General features: G+C 36.3%; 1 long non-coding RNA gene across 2 annotated transcripts in view; it reads left to right on the forward strand.

Moving 5' to 3' along the window:
- The first annotated feature begins 9307 nt into the window (after positions 1-9307).
- Positions 9308-23694, forward strand: part of LOC130598664 (uncharacterized) — a 163750-nt gene continuing 149363 nt past the window's right edge. For both annotated transcript variants that reach the window (XR_008972051.1, XR_008972052.1), the window contains exon 1: positions 9308-9542. This is a non-coding gene — a long non-coding RNA (uncharacterized LOC130598664). The remainder of the gene's footprint in view (positions 9543-23694) is intronic.

Consider the following 23694-nt stretch of genomic DNA (forward strand, 5'->3'; position numbering starts at 1 on the left):
CTTCTGTTGCACTGCATGAACCGAAATCAACAGAGTCTTTTGGGGATGATCAAACCAGAAAATAAAAAACGTGAGCTAATGCCAGGAAAATACCAACCATCTCCAAGTGAATCAGTTACTTGCCTAGAAAATGCCTATCTGTCATGTTAACAGACCTTTTTTCAATTGCAAAAACAAAGGTCAGAAAACAGTGAAGTGAATACTAAGCTGTAGATCCAGAAAGGGCACTGAGCAGCCTCAGCAAGAGGACCTTGTACTCCAGGTACATAGTGCAAGGTGCAGAATTTGGAGCTCCCCTGTAAATTGTCTTACAGGGGAGCACGTGGGTGAAGCCCTAAGGCAGCTAATGGGGTAAAGACCCACAGAGGATGATTTAGACTTCAGTGCTACTCAGAAAGTGTGTGAGGGAGTCATTAAATATCCCGCTCACCTCTTGAGCCATTCCTGCAATTAAAGGCAGAAACACTAATACTGTATTTACAGAGAGAAGAGACACTTGATCTTTTATAATGACAATAGACTGACTCTTTTGTCTTCTTTGATGATATTACATTCATAAGACACAAGCGGAAGAACTCCCAAGTAGCTCAGAAAATACAGCTATACTTACACGAATTCTCACAAATCCCTTCCTGTCATTCCATTTGTTTTAGCTGGCCATTCAAAAAAAAAAAAAAAGAAAAAAGAAGATGTTATAAAGTTATACGAAATGTTATACTGTAACATCAAGCAATGTAATCAGATGTGATGACTGCAGTTCTAAAGAATTCACTGATACATAATCTTGAATACTAGTAAATCACACTTCTAAAATAGAGGATTTCTGAAATTTGTGCTAATCTTGGTAAAACAGAATCACACATTAAATAAATCAAACGTCTTAGATTTTTTATTCATTATTCATCAACACACATGCTGGTTTTTAATTTTTTCTTGCTGAACTCATTTATATACATACAAGCTTTCATTTATATATTTAGAAAAGCAAAACTTCAGGCACTTCAGAAATTTAATGCAATTGTTGTTGCAAGAAACAGCTGGCCCTCAGAGGTGCATAATAAAGACAGAATAGTTTTATGAAAAGAAAATAAAAATCTAAAATTATTTTTGTTTCATGCAATTTTAAAAAATATTTAGATCCCATAGATTTTTTTTTTAATATTTGTTTTCATTTGCTTTAAAAAACATTATTTGAAGGTGGATAAGAATACAACTATTAATACAATAAATTTACTCATATTGTCTTCTTTGCCTCTATAATTACGTTGATTATGGGCAGAGATGTTACATACTAGTATTTGGAAGTCTATAGTATTATACCTTATTCTGCCACCTGGTATTTATGGTAGCATTTGTTTCCCTGTGTAGAATCCTCTTTGATTCTCAGAGCCTCACAATATATAAAACTATTTCTTATTATAAATTCAGAGGGTCAGTTAGCATAATTACGCATAACATGGTATCTATGTGTAGGCATTCTTTCTTTAATATGGAGGCTTATTTTGATATTTTATTTTAGTTCTTGTGCTTTCTTTCTTGCTTTTTCTCATCCATACCTCATTTTCAACCATTTCTTAATTTTGCTAGACTATATTAAAAAAACTATTAATACTATTGTTCTTCAACTAATGAAACTCCTGTTTGACCATTTCTTGCCTTACTCTACTTAAAAAAAAGTGATTTGTTTCCTTTTGAGCAGGATAAGAGACTGGCACTGAGAAATGTGTTGAGGCCATTTATATGCAGATGATCTGCTGTCCTGATTCTTTCAGTAGGTGCCATAAATTAGCATTCAAATTTTGCTACAATTTTGTCAGGTTTTTTTTTTTATTCATTTCATATGTATTTAATGCCACATCAGCCTCAGTTGTTCTGAAATATGTGCCATATTGTAGCAGCTTTTTAGCTGCCACTGATGATTTTCACATTCCTTTAGTGTGAGGTTTTAATTCTGCTAACACTTTTGTTAATTAAATACATTTCACTTAATGGAATTAAATGCATAGCCTGTCTATTGCTCATTACACTATACAGTCTTTGACTTTGGATTTCAATTTCATCCCTCTTCTATAAAGATTATCCGCCACATTTCAGCCTAACAGGCACTCTATGCTATATAAAAGTGCAGGAAAGCTGTCATTACAAGTAAAATACCAGTAATAGTTTCAGTATTTTCTGGAATATTCTGTTTTACTCCTTTTTCTTCTGGCGCTAAATTTGTTTAAAATGCATTTTCTACTATCTCTTTATGTAGGGTTTGAAAGGCTGAACTAGCAAGTTCATCGCCTACAAACATTATAGGTAAACTTCAAACTATAAAAAGCATCAATTTTTCCATTTTTTGGTACAAGTTATGAAACTACTTTACAGAGTCTTTCCAAACTAAGAAAAGACTCATATGTATCTGTAAGCATACAGAAGAATTAAACTCATACAGAAATTTGTGAATGAAATAGTTTCTCACCAGGTACCAATTTCTTTTTTTCATAGATTGTACATTTTGTGAAAAATCTCTGGAACATTTGTTTCAATTAATTTTTTCTTGAGATGTGGATTCTCAGCTTCTCAGTGGATTAGTTTGAGTGTGAATTCCACATGCATGCCCTAATATCTCCTTGGCAGGTTAGACTTGAGCTGCCTCCAGGCTGAAACCTGAAGATCGGTTGTTGTTCAGACAGGTTGTTTCTATGGCGGTTTGTTTTGTTTTTTATGAAGATTTTGGCACAAATTGGGGGGGGGGGGGGGAAGAAAAACGTTTGGAAATTGCAGATTTAGTTGTAGAATTCTTTTCTAGCTTTGTTCTGCAGGGTCCAAGACTCGCAGACAGCTGCACTGCTGCTGCATCACATTTCTTCACCTCTACAAAATGAATTACAAGGGAACTAAAGTTTCCTCAGAGCCTTCCTTGGAATCTACTCACTTTGTCAAAACTTCTTCAGTTGAACAAAGCTGCTTTTCTCAATGAAATTACTTCAGCCAGAAGGCTCTGCCTCCTTCAAAGGCTTCATTTAAAGGGTCACCAAGGATCTGATTTCTTCTTCTTTCCTCCTTAGGAAACCAGATCATATGCTCTTCTTTCTGGAATTAATCAGCTCTGACTCTGCCAGAAGTACTTTAGGTAGAACCTTTTGATAATGGTTATTTTGGATATTTGGGGTTTAGTTACAGTTTGTATATAGATTTATGAGTTATGAGAAATCTAGGAGCTCTTATTTTATCCGAATGTGTTTGGTTGCTGTTGATGTTCACATCTGGCCATACTGGAAATGGGAATAAACAAAATAGCACCAACAGCAATCACATTTGGGCTTTTGCATATTAATCAGACTTTGTAGATACTGAGTTATATCTGCCAGACTCTCCTTTCCAGGATGTAGCAATGTCCTATCAACATGATATCCAGTTGTTAGCGTGTATTTGGCTTTTCTGCCATTACAACCATGATTGGTTCTTTTCTGCTTTTCCATTGTCTAATCAACAGAGAATTGTTAACAGGTTGTACAATTGCAGAGCAAGGATGTTCACGTGGATTTAAATAAATCAAAGGGCCCTCTTTCATAAGTGAATCAAAATCAAGCCTCTTGTAAGGTTAAAAAATGTTTTTGAATTTCTTTGTCCATTTTCTCTAATCTTTCCTACATCCTTCACTCTAACTCTGCCTGACTTGCTCTGTGATCTCAGTCATGCTAAAAGATAATATGCTTTTCTTATTCCTTTTGCTCCAGTAATATTTTCCTGCACTCTTGTCTTTTCTCACTAGATTATTTTATTCCTTTCAATGTTCCTTTTCTTTTTCCGAGCTATCTTGGATGGAGGGCCTAACATGCTGTACTGGATGCTAAAATAATTGCTATATCTATGACATAATCTTTCCTTATCAGACATGTTTCAAAATGAAGGGTAGAAGTGGGAAGAATGCACGGTGCATCCACGGACAGCATATTCTGAAGCATGACAGATACACCATTGAATCTGCTCGATTCTTCAGCAACACCAAAGACACTGATTGGCATTAAAAAGGGGGAGGGAGAAGACACATGACAGGTCACCAAGTTCAATGGAATATATTACAGAAACTGGGAACAAAGGGAAGGAATCTCTCGAGTCTATTCTTCTAATTGCATAGGCAACCTGGTGAGATGACTTCTTCAATAAAAGAATCATTCTCCATTAAAATGCAGTTAATTTTAGTGGGTTTTTTTACCCCTACTACAGCTATTTGGGGACTGGAAAATTCACGTTTCTGATGGCTGGAATCATCTCTGCATTTCTTATCTAAGCATGAGCTGCTTTTCCTTTGTCAGCCTTATCCTATAGCTTTATATGGCTGTTTTTTCAGCCTGGTGTCTAATAAATACATTTATAGACATCAGCCATATTCTCTTTCAGCTTTTTGCTTAGCCAGACAAAAGCAGTCAAGCATTTCACTCTCCTTCCTAAGTGGTGGCTCTCCAGTCTGCCAGCCACTGCAGTTGCACTTCTCCGCAGTTATTCCAGTTTTAGCATATTTTCTTGACTCCAAGCGACAAAGACTGTGCACAGAATTTCAGATAAGGCCATACTCTCAGGCCTGTGGATGGCATGAATATTTCCCTTTTTATTATTGAAACTATAATGCCATATTTTATGTGTGTGTGTAAAATATTCAGGTACCTATATTTTATGCAATAAAAAAAAAACAGTGATCCTTTTTGTAATGACTTTGTTTCCTAGCTTAATGAAATTACAGATTTCATATCTCCTCTCTTTATGCCTAGATCCTAAAAAAAATAAAGATTGATCCTGAGAATGATTTTTGAGAATTCCTGCTAGTAAACTTCCTGCAGTTTGATGCTATTTCTTTCAATACCACCTGTTGCCATCTATCCATTAAGCAATCTTTTATCCACTTTACAACTCTTCTCCTAATCCCCTGTTTCCTATGTGATACTGTATCATATGCAGCACAGATATAGATAGGATGCATCACAAATCCTTTGTCTAGAAAATCAGTTATCTTATTAAAGAGAGATAACAAATTCACTTGGCACGATCTATCTTTAGTAAATCCTTTTTGTAAGTTATCCCATTTTCCATTTACCTCCCTGTCTTCAATTATCTTTCCTTCAAAATTTCTTCTAAAGCTACTGAGGTCAAACTAATGGGTTTGTAGCTGCATAGGTCTCCCTTTTAGAAATGGATAATACATTTGCTTTTCTCCAGTCAGCTAGTATCATGCCTGAGCTGCTTCCTACCAAGTTTGCGATTTCATGTTCCCTTTCTTGTCAGAATTGTGGAATGAAGTTTATTTGATACCTCCCCCTGGCCTGAGTGCACTGTGATTCTAGCTTTGCTTAAAGCTTGATAATTTCTATCATGTCTTCTTTCCCATTATTTATCCTGTTTCCTCTCTGGTCAATATTACTGAAAACAGAAACAAAATACTCAGTTTTTAACTGTAGGTAGATTTTCTTTATTTCCATTGACTCCCCCTTGTATTGAAGTCCAATGTTTTATTTGGTCTCTTTTATTTGCATGAAGATTGTTTTGCTGTGTTTCAATATCCCTTGAAAATAGTTGTGCAGTTTGACTATTGACAGTGTTCACTTTACCTTGCATTTTGACCTCTCAACCAGATCTGTCTTTGCTGATATGTCTTTTTTTGCTTTCTCTTGTGCCCTGCATAGCAATAATAACCTTCTTGAAGGTGTTCTTCCTTTTCATGGAATGGCTTGACCGCTTTCCAACACTTTCCCTCCCTCCATCAATCAGCTATACATTCCATAGCTTTAGCACCTTTGATTTAAAGTAATTCCAAGGCTCTTCCACATTCAAAGGCTTGAATAGATCAGTCTTTTTAATTTTAATAAGTCTTTCTAGATTATCAAAATTTGCCCTTAGAGCTATAAAATCTTATTTTTACTGATTTTCACATTTCTTTTAAAGGAGCTTAACTCATGATCAGTATTTGGACTACTTTCTGGACCAGTTTTCTCATAGCATCTATATTGCTTATTAGAACAAAGACAGCAATAGTTACATCTCTTACTGGCTGTTGGCTTTTTGGTAAACATATGCATTAATTTGTCCCAAACATATTCTGTTTGATGCATGCCATCCTTTCTTATTCCTTTCTAATCTATCAGATTATTAGAAGGTAGCTAAAGAAGTTTACTTATGCTGTCTTTACATCTTTCCTGGGTGGCTTGTGGTCCCAATATATAGTTTTACCTTTTCTTTCCTGATCATCCACTCAACCATAGCTTAATTTTCATTGACCAGATTTTCTTCTTGTGTACAGTAAGAAGGGTTGATGATGTAATGAATCTCTACCAAGGCTTCCATGTATTTCTTAAGGTTCTTTTTTTAACTATGTGGATCTCAGTTCCAGTCAGCCAGATATCAATCCCATGAGTCTTAACTTTTTAGGCATTTTCCCCTACCTAAAATGAAATGATTTCATGTAATCATCTTTGATTTATCCCAGTGGGAATTTCATAGTGTCATTTTCCCACTGGGAAGAAAATTTAATTTAAAGAAAAATGATTCTTCCCTATTCCTAGCAAAATCTTTTTTTTCCCTTCGCACCCACATCTCACATCCTCCTTCTTGGGAAATGACCTCGCATCCTGTTCTGTGGAATTGATCTAGTGACAACTTAGTTGTTTAACACAGTCTCCCAGTTCATGTTGGCACTACTTTTATTCTTAGTCGATTTTATCTTCTACTCACAGATGAGACTTCCTTTTGTTTTTACCTTCTCACAAATTTCTCCACCCTTCATACACCTCTTTGGATCCTAGTCTCCTACAATTTTTGCTGGAATTAACTTTTCCACTTTCTTTCTACCTTCTGTTTTGGTTTTGTCTGCTGTACTTTTTCAGTTTCCCAGATGGCAAGCATATTCTTTAGCTTTGCTCTGTTATCCAGACTGTTCCACTTGCTCTTTTTTGTTGCAGGCTTCCCCGACTCACCAGTCTCCTCTAAGCTATCTCTTATATGACCTCTCTCTCAATAAGTGTCCATAAATCCCCAGTTGCCCATTCAGTTTACTTTTGTTACACCATTTCCTTAAACACACATCTTCATTCAACACTGCCTCCAGGCACATCTTTTCATGAACTTTAGCAGATGACACTTCAGCCGTCCATATCTTTCCAGAGAATAAGACATCCCACAGCTGCTGCATCCAGTTTACATTGTCCCTGAAATTTGTCATGTACCCTTCATGGCTGTCTCAATTCCTTACATTTCCTCTTACGTGTAACTTTAAGGTGAAAATCCCTCTTACTGCTGGATATTTCTTCCTTTTTCTGGGCATCCCTTTTGCTGGTGACGTACAGGTTATTGGGACTGAACAGCTGTGCCGTTATCAGCCTGGCATACTGCAGGACTGAGAGGTGTATTGCAGGGTGCAAAGTAATAGGAGCAAATTTGGTTCACAGTCCATCTTTTTCAAAGCCATCTATCAACTGGGAGGCTGCTTTCCACAGCTATCATATACAGGTTAGATATTGTGACTAGTTTCCTGAGTGTCCTGCTGGAGTCAAATTCAGCTGTTATTACCTAGTGAGTGGTCATGGCAAAAAGAACAAGAGAGAAAATTAGAAATACAATTTTGGGTCCAACATACACATAATATATGACCAAAGAACAGGGTTGAGAAGTTCTGGAGACTGCACAGGTAAAGATAAGATTTAGGTGAGGTTAAATATTATCAGGGTAAATATTCACATACACAGAGTCTTGCTGAAGGATCCCCCCCCTCTTTTCATAATAAAATAATCAAAATCCCAAACCTTTTCCAGTGAACCCAGAGCATTTCTCAGAGGAAGCACTTTATGGGGCTCAGGCAGACACCAATAACTGCCATATAGCCTTTCTTAGAAAATCCAAATATATTCTCCAGTACTTTGTCCAATATCTATGTAATCATTTATCTGCAGCAAATTTTACTGTAAATGTGATTATTTCCAAGAAGCAATTTCTCATGACTGGATTAAGTACAGTACTTACGATATATTCTGTTCAGATAGAGGCATCATTCTGGAATCTGCATTACAATAAATGGTGGGGTCCTACAAGGAGAACTCCTAGGGCTTTACCCCAGAAATGTGAATCACTAAGAGGAACACAACGGACTCACATTGGACTCTACTTCAACTGCAAATGAGCAAGAGATAGAATTTAGCCCTGGGTTTCTTTGTAGGTGGTTTCATTCTGTTGATCTCTGACCATGTTAGCAGAATTTTAGAGCAAGACATGCTTCTTAACAAGACAAAGGTTAAATGTTTTAACTGCTAATATGGGACATTTTGTCTCACCAGATCTTACCAAATAATTATTCTTAAAAAATGTTAATTTCATCCTTTCCTGTTTTCAGCTGGTAATGAAAAGACACATGACCAGCCATTTTACTTTCTGTTCATGATTTTCGGAGTGGAATGAATACTTGTAGAGGTTCACAAAATTCTATATTTTGGTGTAAAAATAACTAATTTGAAGTACTCTAAACAAAAGAAACAAAGTTTAGTTAAGGTTCCTCTTGGATTGGATGCAGGTTGAAGAGGGTTGAACATACTCTCGTATTTCTCTAATCAGCTTAAGTACTGCATTTAAATCAAATCAGGAATGTGCAACAAGTAATGTTTGTGGTATTTATGGTAATAAGGGAGAAATTCTGAAGCGGTTGAATGTAAATTTTTTGCATCTCTTTTGTCTTGATAGATTTTAGATAATGTTGAAAATACTGGCTGGAGCACACACCACCATCCTGTTACTCTCCTGCACAGAAGTGCTTTGAATGCTGCCTTCCCTTAACTATTTTAAAGACACCTGCACACTCACAAACAATAAATCTGTCATGGCACACTTGGAAATATCCCATCTCCATTTGTACAAGTTACTCTGCTCAAAATATTTCTGTGTTTAAAATCATTTAGTGGGGTTTACCAGATTTATAATCATTTGAGGCTTGCAGTATAAAACCCTAGCTGCATGACAGACTGAGTTATTAAGTGTTTATAGAAATCTGATCAAATGGACCATCAGAAGCTGGGGGGGCCGAGGGGCGGAAAAACCTGTTTTAAACTCGACCATAATGACAGCTTTCCTCGTCTTACAACTGTGACATGAAGAGGGAGCTGTAGCTCTTCTGAGACACAGCGCTGCCTGAACCAGCGTACCCAGCCAAGCGCCCCGATCTCCTCTCCTTCCTCGCTCTCCTCCGCTCCCCTCTCCTTCACTCACTCACTCTTCCTTCTTTTTTTTCCCCCTTTTTTTTTCATCCCGCTGCCCCTGTGCCAGTTAATTTAAATGTATCTGTTCAAGTGGAGATAATCCATGCAAATCAGAGGCACTGGCTCTCAGTGCTTGATTCACAAAGAGAACTCAGCTTCAGGAGGTCACTCGTTCACAGCTGCTCCTCCCATTATATTTTTCCCTTATTGCAGAACTGCTGCATGTATACAGTGACTGAAAGGACTCAATTTACTGCAACTGCTGCCTGGCTTTACTTACAACTTTCTTTAAAGGGGGACTTACCTTCTATCTGTCTTACTAAGGTAGGAAGTCTGATTCTTCTAAAGACATGTAATGCCTCCAGTGTTTGCTCATTATCAGATCCCAATATAATGATGCATATTGTTGTCAGAATTAGGTCCTGATAGAATTGCGCCAGGTGCTCGATGCTTTTGTTACTTGTGTGTATAGGTGCAACTGTTTAAATGGCTGTTTTAACTGTTTATTTAGCCAGCTATGTATCCCCCCCTCCCCCATCTCCCCCCCCCCCCCCGCCCCGGGTTTTCTTTTCTTTTCTTTTTCATAATGGCAGGTATGAGCTTAGCGCAGCAGCTTTCTAATCTATGAATATACTCTTTAGTCAAGTTTGTATTTTCTTCTAAAATTGTTTTCTAATGTCTATGTAAGTTAATGCAGTGCTCTGTACCCCCCAAAGGAAAACAGTATCAAGAGAGCTTTCTGTCCTGAAACCTTATTAAGGTGCTATCTTTGGAGCAGAACAAACTGTTGAAAGGTTTTAAACAAAAATAAAAAGGTCACCTTTTACTTTGCAGTATTGTAAACAAGGAAACTCCAGGCCTCACAGCAAATGGGCCTGTCATAAATTTAGACCACAAGATAAACAGACAGTTAATAGAATTGCCAGCAGAAGTGGTGAAATGGAACCCTTACAGTTCTCTGCTAATATCTATTGTTTGGAAATGTTGGACAGGCAGTACTGGCTCTGCAAACAAAGTGCAACTCAGACACAACTGTTTGAATGTGATTCTTAAAAACTCCTTAAGAAAAGGAAAGTCAGGCATTCCTTCATTAATTACATGCTAACTTTGAGCATACATCACATGAAATATTGAATTAATGCATCTGACAGCACACACTGGTTTTATGAAAGCCAACAGTAAATCTTGCATTTTTTAATGTATATTTCTTTGCAGTTGTAAGAATTTAGGGATGCAAATGATTAAAATAACTATAAAAAACAACTTTGTATGTGTTAAATCACAGATACTGGATTTGAAGTGTAATATATCAAAAAAAAAATAGAATTATTCTGACTTACACTTGTCCCACAGTAAAGTTCTTGTTTGTTGTCTTGCACAGCTGGAGTTAAGAAATTACAATGATTACATTTGGAGCCACCCTTCTTTTGTATAGACTTACTATCTAACACACTCAAGTTAATCAAATAACAGTTCTGTGAAGCTTTAGACAGAGTTTAAAATCAGAATTTAGTTGGCCAGTCAGGACAGAGAGGCATAGATACTCCCAAACATACACTGTCTAATTTCCTCAAGAACACTTGGGATATACGTTTTCTGTTTTTCCTTTCTGGATTAGATATTTTTAATTAGCATGCTTCATGAAAGAGTACTTGCTCACTATATTAAGTATCTCAGTGCCTAAAATGTGCACCTTTTCTCTTTGATGTAGAGTCTGTTTTTTGAAATAAGTGCATTCTGGAGTACAGTACAAACCTAGAGAGCCTTGTCATTGTTAGCATAAAGAAGACATCTACACAAGTATTACTGTGCAGAGGGCAATCTTTCTTTCTCTGGCATTTGTTAGGTTACTGTACATAGAATTTAGCAGATAAATATATTTTGCTTCATGGCATTTTGGAGATCCTATTGGTATGCAGGTTACCCTGTGAGGATGGCAACTGAAAAAAGAAATATGTTTTATAGCAGTGTGTAATAAAAGCCCTTCACAATGATGTAAGTGGAGTCTGACCTTTCTTTCTTATCCTGTAATTAGAATTTTTATTAACTCTTTCAAGTGCAGAGTTTTTTGACTAAATTAATGTTACTTAGGGAGAACAAGCATGTATTTTTGATCTATGAGTTTTAAAAGTATGATTTTAGAATCCTTTTACACAGGGAAAAAAAAATATATTCTCCACAGCAACTTGCTCCACACAAAGCAATTTTGATTTATAGAAAAGAGAGATTTGATACAGCATCCTGCCTCCCCCAGAAGAAAGAAAAGGAAAAAAATTAAGGGTAGAAGGGGAAGCATTTCTAAAAAAGACTTCTTTCATTTTGTGAAAGAGAAGGGAATAGATTTGAGAGATGAGAGCTGAACTTAAGGAAAGACATTAAGGATCTTTTGTCTGAATCTCTGGCCAGGATAAAGTTGGGAAGTAAAGGTGATCCCTGTGGAGTTTAGCAATATACAGAGATGAGATTAGATAACTCACCACTGGAGATACGAAAAAGGGGAAAAAAGGCCTTTCCAAGGAAGATTTTTTTGTAAGTGGATTAAAATATTGTTGCAGCAGACAGTTATTTCCTACTTCCTTTCCACCTTTTACCCAATGACCAATGTCTTAGAGGGACAAAAGTGTTCCTTTGTGAGTCATCAGAAGCATTTCATGCAGTTACTTCCAAATAATCTACTCGTAGGTTCACCAGGTTTACCTGATGTAACTCAGTTAATTCCTTGATATACTGAAATAAGTAAGACAAAATCAAGTGTTTATATTATTGAGGCCTCTGAATGTATTTTCAGTAAACTCTCAAAGGAGTGAACCTTTGTGTTTATTTTCAGGCTTGTTCATGCTATAAAGTTTTCTAAACAAGATTGTCAGTGTTCTGTGTCCAGTTGCTTTTTTCTATTGGTGTGGTTCCTTCCTCTGCCTCTGCAAACTTGGCATTGCTATAGTAACTCAGTCAAACATCTCTTCAAGATAAGTTACCTGATAGTCCACTGTAGTGTGCCTTGCAGCAGAATCTATAGGAGGCAGTAAACCTTGTAGCTGTGTATAATGCAGGGCTCTTACTCCCATCAGACTTTTTGCTGGTTTTACAGAACACACTTAAAAAGATAAATTATCATCTTAAAAGGATGCTGTAGAGATTGTTAATAAGTTCCATTCAACTTCTTAAAGGCCTTAGCTGTTTTCAGCTCTAAGCAGGTATATTTGCCGAACTATACCTTAAAAATATTCTAGTGAAGGAAGAAAATTTGGGAATCCTAAAAAGTACTAAAGTCTTTAAGTACAGCTGTAAATAGGAAATCTAACTGTCAACAAAGTTCTCAGTCAATGATTTGTCATTAGTATTTTCTATAATTGCATAGAAAGAATATGTTCCCCACAGCTTCTCATCAAATTATGTACAAAATTATATCATATTCTCTTTTCTTATCATTTCTGTGTACTGTAGATTATTAAAATGTAATGTTGCAGAGTACAGACCTTGCAGTTCTTTTCAGATAAAACGTGCTCATACCTCTAGGGGTTAAAAGCTGAATCAGATCCATAACTTGCCTACTGACAGCCTTTGAAGTTGTTCTTTATTTATTTATTTATTTTAGTCTAAAGGTTTAGATTGACATCCTTTTATATGTTTGGAATTCTTCAGCAGATGTAAAATGCTTGGTAATGACTGAAATTAACCTGAGGCTTTATGTATCTGTCTTCCCCAGAAACTGCACTGAAGCTTTAGTAACAGTTGAGAATTTTATGCAAACAACTATTCTCATGAGAACATTTCATTCGTACTCCGTTTATAATTTCTAGAGGTGTTTTAAGTCAAGTTGGACCCTTTTGCCTCTCTCTCTCTCCCCAGTGCCTTTTCTGGGGAGTCTACATGAAAATTTTCACTGATGAAATGCACCAAAAAAGAGGCAGATAAAAAGAAAATAAGTGGAGTGGAAATGAATCTTTAAATGGCAAGTCTGTGAAACATTGGACATGGTTATCTGACATTATGTCACAGAGTGTTATCTCTTGAGGAGAAATGAGCAAGAGCAGTCCACACAGGAAAAGTAATAGTTGCTTTACTTCTGTCTGTTTATTTGGGATAGCTTGAACTGTCTTCCACTTTTTTATTTCTCTCAGTGTGAAAAGATTAACTATTAGAAATGCAGCCAGTAGGCATCTGACTCAAAAGCAGTGCTCACTTGACCTTTGGATAAAAAATATCTAATGCAAACAAAAATCCAAGCAACCTCAAACATCACTGTGTACAGAAATATAAAGAATGAGGGTCAGTAGAAATGCAACACTTTTAGAAGTAAAATAAACCACTGAAATCATTTGGTTAGATTAGCATTTCTTTCTCCATTCTACATGAGAGTATGAGATGCTGAGTTTTTGTCCAGTGTACCTGAGGCAAAAGATCTGTGGTAAAATTTTACATTAGTTTTAACAACTACAACTGAAATTTTAGGGAGAGGAGTAAAGGGATAAAGGAAGGTAAGAAACCAAAACATACATATTTCTCAAAGGTTAAGTTTTGTAAGAGACAAAGAGTATGTAGGAATTTAGACATATTTAAAGTCTTTGTGATCCTGCCACTTCTTTAAAGGTTACATTTGTCACTTAAGGGACTTCATCCCTCCCACTGTATTAATTCTGCCAGTCTGGGGGGGGAGAAGAGGTTAACCTTGGGGAGAATGTGACATGAAAATGCATGAGTGTGAATGGATAAACATCCCTCAGTAACTAGCCACTATTCTTTACTTCTCTTCCTATGAAGTTATGAAAGAAGAAGGCAGGAGACAAAATGCATCCCATGTGAGACAAAGGACTGAAAGAGGGATGAAAGTTCTGTCTCTGGAGAAATAAAGCTAGTCACAACAGGCCACTGGAGCCAGCACTTTGATATCTGACTTGCCCCTACAGAACAGTCTAAGTCTATGACTTAGAAACTGCACTCTGATGAAGAGGATAAAAAACTTGTCAAAGTCAAGCAACAGCTCCCACGTAATTTCTTTTACCTACTCTTTGCACTGGGTACATCAGATGAATTCATAGAACAGTAATAGTAAAATGTTAATTGGCAACCTAAAATCTAAAAAAGGAAAGAAATTTCAGAATTTTCCCCAGTGAACCTGAGGATATATAATTCCCATCAGCTTTACAACTGACGCAAGAATAGTTTACTTGGATTATATACAGGAGGTATAATAAGCTTCTCTTACTAAAATGTCATTGCCCATGTTGAGTACTAACTTGATCACTGCAGAAACAGAGCTGAAGGAGTAGACCGCTTGGAAGGCAGGGATCCACAGGGACCCTATGCGTAAGTGACCTTGTTCAACGTTTCCTGCAGGTCATGGAACTGGTCTGTGATGAGCTTTTCCATTGTTTCTGTAACTTCTGCACTTCCTGTCCAGTGTAACCTGGTGCCTCCTTTTTCAGGGGAGGGATCCACAGAGATATGCCTGAAAGTTAAAGAAGAGAAATGTTGAGCTTGCCAAAAAGTTACACAGGCTATGCTTGATATCACTGATCTCCCAAAGTCCTCCTAGCAGCCTCAAAAATGTAAGTGGGAAAATCAGAAAAGTTTCACAGATCGGCTTTATGTGGCTGTTTTTTACATGGAGCAGGAAGGACAGACAGACACAGAAGAGTATTGAGGTAATATGAGGGACAGACAAGGACATTATAACAGGCTGCTTAAAAGTACAGGACATGATCTACAGTCAGAACATTGGATTCAATTTATTTAAAGTTACATTAATAGATTATGAAAAAACAAATACAACATAGCATTTCTGGGGACCTTCCCTGTCTTGGTTGGCATGTATCTTTTCTCTAATGTTCCAGTCTCTCCCTTGGGCTTCCCTCTATCCCCCCAAAAATCCAACAAAAGTGTGCCATGAAACAGGCTTAATTTTCTACAAAAGATTATACTAAGTGCGCTTTTAATGTAATGATGTCAGCGGCAGATGATAACATGTATTAGGTAGTGAAAACTGCTGATTATCTGTCAGGATAAATCTGTTTATTTCAGAAATAGCAGTCTGACAACCCCCTGTTGTTAATCATGAAAGTACATGCTAATGCCAGGTACTGTTTGGTTGGAGTCTCTTAGACGAATGTGTTTGTTACATTTTTGGTTTGATGCTCTTTACATAGAGTTTTGGAAATTTTCTGTAAATATATGTATATTTAATATTTTTTTTTTAAGAGAGTGGATAGAGCAGAACCACTGATCTATCACTTAGGTTTGCAGCAATTAAGAGGAAGGAATGACTTGTGAAGAGAGAGATTGGATTATAGGATTGCACAATGGTTGCGACTGTGCCCATTGCTGGGTTCATCTTTAGCAATTTCAGTTCAGACCCATTAGTGATGAATATAAAAAAAGCCAAAGAAAACTTAGGGAGTTCTTTCTTTTTCCCTTGGAGTTACTCCTCCTATGTTTGTTTATTTGTTTTTCAGCATTTGCAGCAGTTCCTAATTATATCCTGAATTTAAAAAAAGACATCACCAGATGAACCAGCCAGCTTTTATAATGTTGAAAATTTGACCAAGCTTTTGTGTTGTAGAAAATAAATATTACGTATTTTTAGTGAAACATAAATGGAATACTGAGATACAGTCTGCCAAATCTTAGGTGAAGAGGTATTTTGTCTGATTTTATTGCATTTTGAGCATTTCATGAATGCTGTAAAATGCTGAATAGCATAACAAAAATTGATATTTATATTGACATTTCAGGATTCTAAATAGAAGCTGAGAAAATCTAAGCAAAATTCAGTACCTCCACAGCTGTGCTTCCAAAAACGCATCTGAGTTCTGGCTAATTCACTTTTTCTCCCCACATACCCTCAATTGGCCCTAATATAAACATCTCTCTCTAAAGCAATTTCTCTCCGGAAGATTATGCACATCTTCATCTTAATTCAGAATTTACATGTGTACTTTGCATATTTTTGCATCAGTATGTGTGTTTTAAATTAGATAAAGGTCACTGTCATTCATAATCAAGAAGAAGGTGTATAAAAGGTCAGGATTCAATAAAAAAAACTGATTAGATTGTAGAGGTTTGTTCATATGATTCAGTATATCATTGGATAAGTGGAAATCATGAGTCAACAAATTAACCTTGGTATAATGGGTTACTTGCTTCAGTACGATCAGAAACAAGATTCACAGGTTTTTTTTCCTATGTACTCCTTGTTTGTCTCCGTAATAAGAAGAAATACCATAGTGTTGATAGTTACACAACTGAGTCTTTTTATAATTTAATTTGTCGTAAAATGCAAAGCAAATGACAATTCTTGTGTTAAAAAAGGAAAAGGAATTGAGGTACCAAATACATTTCCTATAAATAATGTTGAAATGAAAATTATCCACTGTAAAAATAAGTTTATTTAAAATAATGGCCAGTATTTTTCATATAGGCTTTAGCTTAAGCATATTAAAGAACCTGTGATGAGTCAGCTTTCAAGGTCTAGTGTCAGAAGGAGATCCAGGATGCAAGTGAGCATGAAATAAGAGCAAAGATAAACTCACACTTCACATATTGGTTCTGTCACAAACCTTCCACATTTTCTTGGGTAAACCACCTACATTGACTATGCCTCTACTTCCATCTGCAAAAAAGAAAAATAGTAACAGGGCTTATATTGCAGAAATGTTTCTGTTTCTGCAGACATGGTTTTACCAGAAGGGCAAAGGAGATTTTAGGATTTCCACCACTGCCCCTCTCATTACATTAGTGCTTCCTTACTGCAGTCAAAGTATCAGGGCTGTGGATCTGTGTGCTTGAAAACATCTGAGGATTCTTCAGTAATATTCTCCAGGGAAGATGATAAATATAATCTGTCCTGGAAGCGGAAGGAATCCATATTTACAAAATAATCTGGCCCAAAAAAAAAAAAAAGCATAATTTATACAAAACAGTACTACTATTTCTCAATTTCAGATTGTACAAACTCAGTGCAGTTTTTATGACTCCACCATAAGATTTTCTAAACAGAATTTTGTGGTGGTTTGGGATGTTTGGGATTGGTTTTGAGGTGGGATTTTTTTCACTGGAAGATGTTGCAACTATTTCATCCTGTTCCATAAGAGAAAAATCTATTAGAAAAGCAACTTTACAATTAAAATATACATGTCAGTGTTTCGGACATTGTGTATTTCTTTAAGCTTTCTTCACGTCTGTGTAGAATAAATATCAAGTTACTACTTGTTCATTTTTTTTCCCTTGGGCAGTATTCTGTACCTATTAAATCCTAAGTATGAAAGAAAATTAGACTTGCCTGTTACCACTATAAACTTACACCCAATGGTTTTCAAATAACATGTAGGTAATCTCTCTTCTATAAACAGAGACTTGGGGTTGCTCATAATTAAAGCTGCAAGCATCACAGTTTAAGCTGATTCTTTTCTGATGTTCATATGCCTCATTCTCTCCCAAAATGTAATGGGAAGAAAACACACTGAACCATGGTAGACCTTCCTTATTTATGATTTTTTTTTAATTATTATTTTGTCCAGTTTTGGTACAGCTATAGCATTATTGCATATTTCCAAGGTCAGTTGGGTATGAGCAGGACTTACAGATGAGGCTTTAGTAAGTAAGATTATAGTATCTGTTCTTGATTGTTAAAAGGATCTAACAACCCTTTGTAATAACTGGCCTTAGCTTACTGTAAGTCCCAGCTTCTACCTCTTCTCTGTTTCATAGGTTTATTAGCTTGAGTTGTTTGACTAGTGCCCACCCTACAGAGTTCTGCTGCAGGCAAAATCCCGATGCATGCTGGCCTTGGAAGTACCAGGCTACAGAACCAACATGGGAGAACATGGAGAGTGTGCATCCATGGAGGGTGCACATAAATTAGGATTGCACACTTAAATCATATCAACTTGTCCTCCCAAAACACTGAGCTTTGGTCCACATCCAGAAACAGCCTTGTTCCTTTGGATATCGCCAGCTAGAGGATGTGTTTCAGGAGTGCCCTTGATGGGATTTGACCAGTCTCAAGCATTCAGAGCACACGACCCAGATAGAACTTGCCCAGATAGAAATGCATGACATGTGTGTTGGGTTCTCAGTGTCTGACAATTCTCACTACAAACTGACTTCTGTTGAGTGGCAGTACGCAGTAAGTTAGACATATCCTGAGACATATCTCCATAGAGAGCTGGTACTAGACAGAATTCACCAGCTCTAACCCTTATTTTGATTTTAGGGAGTCAGTGTGTCAAAGTCTTCTTGCATCTTGCTGCAGTCATAATATAAAAGGGACCTTTGGCCACTTCATCAAAGCTAGGAAATCATATGGATCAAGGAACATCCCTTCTGTACTATGGCCATCTCTTGTGACTGAGAGCTGATGAAGAAGATGCTCCTCATAGCCTCTCTTCTCTCAATATTATCTGCACGTAACAACCAGAATTAGGTCCTATGTACATAGAAAGAAAAATTCCTCATACTCCTTTGAAGCAGAGGAATTGATCTTAAGACACTGAACAGGACAACCTGGTGCATAACTTCTTAGAGCGCAAAGAAAGCTAAACCATAATTTCATAGATGATAACACAGCCAGGTTTATGAGGGTTTTCTCAGTAACGTGGTAGGTCACATGCAAGTAGGTAAGAGGAGCAGTGTATGTAAAGTAACCAGACTTTCAGTGTCTTCTCCCTGAAACAGTGTTGTATCAGCTATTTTTGCAGCTAAGTTGCTCTGGGAAAAAAAGGACATTTGTGTTGCAGTATCTCATCCAAATCTTTGGATTATGGTAACACGCAATAGTATCTGCCCACACCAACTTCCTTCAGCTGTATAGATCTATCACTTTGTGTTTCATTTAGCCCATAGTGTCTGTGCTGGAATTTCTGTGAAGACAAGGTGTTGGAAACCAAGAGTCTCCTAGTTCTGACACTGGTTTGTAAGCTACCTTTGGAAAAATCACCTAGGTGAATTTTTCCAAACTTAAAGTTGTGAATTTAAATTTCATGTTTAAGCATCTAAATTAGTGGTCTGATTTTAATGTGTGCTGACACTCACATTTTCAATCAACTTCAAAGGGAGTTGTGAGCGCTCAGAAGTCTAAACCTATGAAAATCAAGCCAGTTAGACACTCAAACTTGAAAGGTTTCTCCCATACCATTATTGTTATTTGCATTACTTTAACTTGAAACCCTAGTTACAGGACTAAAGTGCTAGGCACTGTATTTTGTATCTCTTTTTTTTTTTTTCTCATTTCTTTATATATAAAACCTGGCACACAAGGATGTTGTGATGATTGTTTGGTTAATATTTGTCTACAGCTTTGAAAAATAAATTCTCTATAAACACAGAATATAATTATTCATGGAAGAAAATGGTATGCTTACTATTCATTCCTTTTTGAAATAAGTTCATTGGATTTTGAATCTGTCCTTAGAAAACAGAGCTGATACTGCATGTGGGATATATATGATAAAATGTAAGGGCCAAATTCATAATCTGCTGCTAAAGTATATGCAATACCTGTAGTAGTTTGATCAGTAAAGAGAAATATTTATATGCTGTGTTTAATTTGAACAGAAACCCACAACATTTAACAATCTTTACATAATCCTCAGAGAAAATAAGTAGGGTGATGAACCACAAAGCTTCCTTTAGAAACTTTTGTCTTGTCCATACCTCTATTTTAGTTACGCTGATCCCTTACTAGCAAACAGTAGACTCTTTGTAACTGGGATCTACATAAAGCTTGTTTTTTTCCATGTGGATTCAATAACTAAGCTTCTTGGAACAGCTTTGATGAAACCATCTTCTTTCGTAGAATGCAATTCCAGCAGTGCTGATAAATTCCACAAACTGGTGTCAATTTAACCCATGTTTTCTTTAGAAACAAAACCAGGAAGGAAACTGGTAACATATTGGTGTTTTCAGAGCAAACCTTGTATAGAAATGATTTTTGTTATATGTTTTCGATACCACAATCTTACACAACCCAAAATTAAACATTTTCATTTTGTGAAAATATTTTGCTTAAAATAAAATGGGTTTTACTCACAAATAATAAAGAAGTAGTTCAAAGATCATTTTTAAATACTGAACTTTTAAAATACTGAAATGTCCCATGGATCATTTTCCTATCTCTGAAAAGCTAATGAGGTCAGTAGCAGTGTTCCCACTGACTTCAGTAACATAGCACAGTTGCTACATCTGAGGAAATGCAATCATGATCTACCTGAGTTTTTGTAGGTCTAAATGCAACAAAATGCATATATGTAATCCACCAGATCCCTAGTCTAAGATTAAAACAATATCTAAACATTTCTCAAGAAAAAATATTTCTTTTTATTTTATATATCAGAGCTTTTACTTTTTGGTAGTGGTTTAGCCCATGGCTGTGATGCCATGACATAGGCACTTCCCGGTGTTATCAAATCAGGACTCTAATATATGTAAAAGTGCAATTTGTTTACTTTTGTTTTTGGGTTATTTTGTTGGCTTTTAGGTTTGGTTTGGTTTGGGTTTGGGTTTGGTTTGTGTGTGTGTGTGGTTTTTGTTTTGTTTGTTTGGTTTTTTTTAAATAAGACAGGTGGTTTAAAAACAGGCACTAACTGATTAATAAGTATGTTCATGCAGACCTTCATTCAGGCATCAGGAATAAGTGCTGTGGCTGCTTGATAAATGTCCAGGCTAAACACAAATGTTGTTATTTATCAAATAGTAACTGTTTTAATGGCCAATTCTTCAGGATCTTTAACAGCTATAAATTGATCTCCAGAACTCAGATGTCATGGCGTAGTCCTGCTATTTCTAAGGATTCAACTTTAGGGAAACCAGAGTACAAAAGAAGGAAATGCTTTAATTTACTCCAGGGACACAGTATATTAGGCATAGTAATGAGGATTTTGGCAACAAGCGGCAAGTCAAAGATATTATTTTTCTACAAAGCAGATAACATAGTAATCAATCTAGACAGCCATTGTATATCTTCCAGTACTCAGGATTTTAATAAAAGTAATCATCAGGAATTCTATTTAGACTTCAGACCTTTACATCTTGAACCATTAAAAATAATGATACATGATTTTAATTTATTTGGTGTAAACTGATTGATTTCTTGCTTGTAAACTGCACTCTCTTCAGATAGATCAATTTTCACATTTACCATATCTAATTATTTTCTGTTTCCTACTTGCTTTAAAAGGCATAGATCATTTGGAGCTCCCTTTTCTTAATTGACAGCTTCTTGACAGCTAATACAAATAACAAAATAAAGCCAGTAGAAGAAATAAGTTGTATTTTATAGAAGGTTTAGCACAAGTGTTTATGTCATGAGTACAAAGGGCTGTGCATGCTTCCTTTATCTTATAGTCTCAGGTGGTGGCATTAAGAAACGAACATTTTCTGCATTTCATACATAATGTTCCATGTGATTACAAACCTGAGCCTGGGTAGCTGTATGACGTTTGCCCAAAAATGAAAAGAAAGACATACGCTCCTGAGAGAAAGGACCCAGACCCATATCTTCTGTGATATTTGGGAAAGTCACTCTTTCAGAAACTGCATAGAGAGATCAAATGTGATAATAAAGGCTCACAATTCTAGCAGGTTTCCCTAGAACAGTACTTCAGAAATGTGAGGTGTGAAAAAAGGCAATCTGTGCCAGATACTGATTAAATTTCAGTCATCTATCCAAAGCAGTCCCTAGTTGCTTGTAAAATGCTCCATGTAATTACAGTAACTACAGTTTTTAAAGCGATTTACACATTAGCCTTTATCTTGGGTCTGTCTTTGTGGGTGCATTTCTTCTTTTGAATCAATATCCTTAAAATATATATTAATCAGCTATATGAATTTGTAGCCATATAGAGTCTTTAAAAATTCCATCTCCAATATTTTACTCATGGATTCCTCTTGGCTTTCGGAAAAGCTTCACTGTAATCAAATATCACACTCTGGATGTTTAGCTAACACTGTTCAGTGACCCCAGCAGTAAGTCACAACCATATTTAAAACTGTTAAGGAGTTAGGATTTGATGCAAAATCAAACCAGGATCTATTAAAATGCTGCCAGGATAAAATAATATTAAGGGCTAAAATTTGTCCTTTGCTAGTTACACAGGTGTAAATGTCAAACTTGGCAAATCCTCTCAAAACTTTTTGTGTCCTAATCTTTCAAATCTTTTTCTAGTCCTTGGGCATGGAAGATTAATGCAGGAGCCACTTCTGTAGTTACAGGATGAACACTGGCCAAATAAAAGGGGTCTGGCTCATTGCTGTGATATTCCAATTTTAAATGTAAGTGTGAATTTTGGAAGGAAACTAAACTAGCTATTTCATTAAAGCTGTACTGGCTAAAACCAGAAGAACTGCAAGGAGTGAATCAAATTCCTCACAGTCAGTAAAACTGTTCCCACCAGAGTTGCACAGTGCAGCTGCAGGTAGCTTTAAACATTTTTGTTGTTGTTTCATTCTGTTTGTTCAAGGTGCCTTTTGTAACTGCCAAGCACAGCAAAGCTCCTTAGTTATTCTGCATCTCATTGTTACCAAGGCTATTATCCTAACTGGGGCTAATAATATGAAGCACATTTATGTTTGTGTAGGAAAACTAGGGTCACTAGAGATAATCCAAGAAGTTGTTCCACAAGGGATTATCTAGGATGCTGTTTTCCAAAACTGTCGCATATCAGAAAAAGGGCAAAGCACTTGTAACTCTTGTTATTGATCCTCTGTCAAGTCATGATTGCTGTCACCAGCAGGTTACATTCCTTCAACAAAGCAGTAGGCATTGCTGCATTTTAAGCTAGACCAGTTAAGTTTCCAGTGTCATATTCCCTTCCTTATCTCTTTCCATACTTCATTCTCTCACATTAAAAGAGATACTATTACAACTGAAAAGAGAAGATGACGTGCAAGGTTCTTGTTCACAATACCTTAAAATTAGTGCCCCCAAAACACTGTATTTGGGCCTGAGCAGTTTTTGTATTTGGGTTTATAGGCCCTGAAATCCCAATACTAAAGCACTTCATTTACTTAAGCTTTGAGGGTATGTAATGATTCATCTGTTAAAGGTCAAATACAGGCTTTAGTGGCCTATTGGACAAAGGTGCACATTTAGGTTTGTCATGAAATAACCCATGTTTTTCAACCTGATTTTGAAATTAAAAGCTTGTATATGGTACTGTCCAAAGACTCTGAAGCCTCTCTTATACCATCAAATACCACTGGTTTGTTAGGCTGTAGTCAAGGATATTTTTATCTATCCTGAGCACACTCTACATTTTTCTTACTCCCTGTTGTCTTCAGTCTTTGAAACTGTTCAGTGGTTAGACCCACAGTTCTCAGATATTTACATGCATTTTTCTAAAGAATGTCAGCGATTTGGTTGAATTTTCCAGTGAATCCTCACATTTGTAATTTACTTACATTAATTAATTTATTGTAATTAAATACCTATTTTTTTCCAAAGACTTTACTTCCAAAGGTATCTGTCAGTAAATCTGGTAAA

This window comes from Pezoporus wallicus, unplaced genomic scaffold (genome assembly GCF_028554395.1).
Source record: "Pezoporus wallicus isolate ANWC-B61680 ecotype Strahan unplaced genomic scaffold, APGP_CSIRO_Pwel_v1 contig_4238, whole genome shotgun sequence".
Classification (NCBI taxonomy): Eukaryota; Metazoa; Chordata; class Aves; order Psittaciformes; family Psittacidae; genus Pezoporus; species Pezoporus wallicus.